Genomic DNA, 2,613 nt, shown 5'->3' with positions numbered 1-2,613 from the left:
TGGGACAGAACCCCAGTGTTGGTGGCACTGGTTTGGGTCCATTTGGGACAGAACCCCAATGTTGGTGGCACTGGTTTGGGTCAGATGGGGACAAAACCCCAATGTTGGTGGCACTGGTTTGGGTCAGCTGGGGACAGAACCCCAATATTGGTGGCACTGGTTTGGGTCCATTTGGGACAGAACCCCTGTGATGGTGTCACTGGTTTGGGTCAGAACATGGTGGCACTGGTTTGGGTCAGCTGGGGACAGAACCTCTGTGATGGTGGCACTGGGTTGGGTCCATTTGGGACAGAACCCCAATGTTGGTGGCACTGGTTTGGATCAGTTGGGGTCAGAACCTCTCATGTTGGTGGCACTGGTTTGGGTCAGTTGGGGACAGAACCCCAATGTTGGTGGCACTGGTTTGGGTCAGCTGGGGACAGAACCCCAATGTTGGTGGCACTGGTTTGGGTCAGCTGGGGACAGAACCCCAATGTTGGTGGCACTGGTTTGGGTCCATTTGGGACAGAACTCCAATGTTGGTGGCACTGGTTTGGGACAGAACCCCAATGTTGGTGGCACTGGTTTGGGTTCATTTGGGACAGAACTCCAATATTGGTGGCACTGGTTTGGGCTGACAGTAATTTGGGTCAGATGGGGACAGAACCCCAGTGTTGGTGGCACTGGTTTGGGTCCATTTGGGACAGAACCCCAATGTTGGTGGCACTGGTTTGGGTCAGCTGGGGACAGAACCCCAGTGTTGGTGGCACTGGTTTGGGTCAGCTGGGGACAGAACCCCAGTGTTGGTGGCACTGGTTTGGGTCAGCTGGGGACAGAACCCCAGTGTTGGTGGCACTGGTTTGGGTCAGCTGGGGACAGAACCCCAGTGTTGGTGGCACTGGTTTGGGTCCATTTGGGACAGAACCCCAGTGTTGGTGGCACTGGTTTGGGTCCATTTGGGACAGAACCCCAATGTTGGTGGCACTGGTTTGGGTCCATTTGGGACAGAACCCCAATGTTGGTGGCACTGGTTTGGGTCAATTGGGGACAGAACCCCAGTGTTGGTGGCACTGGTTTGGGTCCATTTGGGACAGAACCCCAGTGTTGGTGGCACTGGTTTGGGTCAATTGGGGACAGAACCCCAATGTTGGTGGCACTGGTTTGGGTCAGCTGGGGACAGAACATGGTGGCACTGGTTTGGATCAGCTGGGGACACAACCCCAGTGTTGGTGGCACTGGTTTGGGTCCATTTGGGACAGAACCCCAATGTTGGTGGCACTGGTTTGGATCCATTTGGGACAGAACCCTGGTGGCACTGGGTTGGGTTAGCTGGGGACAGAACCCCAATGTTGGTGGCACTGGTTTGGGTCAGATGGGGACAGAACCCCAATGTTGGTGGCACTGGTTTGGGTCAGTTGGGGACAGAACCCCAGTGTTGGTGGCACTGGTTTGGGTCCATTTGGGACAGAACCCCAATGTTGGTGGCACTGGTTTGGGTCCATTTGGGACAGAACCCCAATGTTGGTGGCACTGGTTTGGGCTGACAGTAATTTGGGTCAGTTGGGGACAGAACCCCAGTGTTGGTGGCACTGGTTTGGATCAGCTGGGGACAGAACCCCTGTGATGGTGGCACTGGTTTGGGTCAGTTGGGGACAGAACCCCAATGTTGGTGGCACTGGTTTGGGTCCATTTGGGACTGAACCCCAATGTTGGTGGCACTGGTTTGGGTCCATTTGGGACTGAACCCCAATGTTGGTGGCACTGGTTTGGGTCAGTTGGGGACAAAACCCCAATGTTGGTGGCACTGGTTTGGGTCAGCTGGGGACAGAACCCCAGTGTTGGTGGCACTGGTTTGGGTCAGATGGAGACAGAACCCCAGTGTTGGTGGCACTGGTTTGGGTCCATTTGGGACAGAACCCCAATGTTGGTGGCCACTTCAACCCTTGCCAAGGTCCAACCTGGCCCAAAGACCCCTCAACCTCAGCCTGGCCAGTCTGGGGGCACAGAGGCTCCCAAATTGGGGTGTCCCTGTTGTGTGTCCCCATCTGAGCCCTGTCCCACCCATGCCAGCCCTGCAGCCACCACGAGCTTTGGGTTCCTTCACTCAACCCCTGGCACTCCTTGCTTCACTCCTTCAGCCCCACAGCTCCTGTTTGGGGCAGTTTCATGTCACAGCAGGAGATGTTGCTCCTGCACAGTTACCCAAGGGGACAGAGCCCTCCCTGGCCTTTGGGGTGCTGGGGTGACACTTTCTGCCTTTGTCCTGGAGGTTTCCTGCTGCCTTTGGACAGCTCAAACGAGGTGCACTTGGAAGAGTTGGGGTTTTGGGCTTGGCTTTTCCTTCTTTAGGTGGGAGCATCCCTGTCCTGCCACAGCCCTGGTCCAGCAGAGCCTCTCCTTGTCCTGGCTGGGGTTGTGGCGGGCAGGGGACACAGGGGACATCAATGGGGACATCCCCAGCTGATCCCACAGCAGAGCTGCAGCATCTGTGTCACTTTCTTTCCTTCTTTTAGTGGAATTAACCGTGGGGTTGGTTGTGCAATATTCTCTCTGTTCTTGAACTATTCCTCATCTCCCTGAGCCTTTTCTAGCTGGGGTGACAAACCAGGAACAATTCTAACAGCTGCTGGTAGT

This window comes from Zonotrichia albicollis, chromosome 20 (assembly GCF_047830755.1).
Source record: "Zonotrichia albicollis isolate bZonAlb1 chromosome 20, bZonAlb1.hap1, whole genome shotgun sequence".
Lineage (NCBI taxonomy): Eukaryota > Metazoa > Chordata > Aves > Passeriformes > Passerellidae > Zonotrichia > Zonotrichia albicollis.
This window is presented reverse-complemented; position numbering follows the sequence as displayed.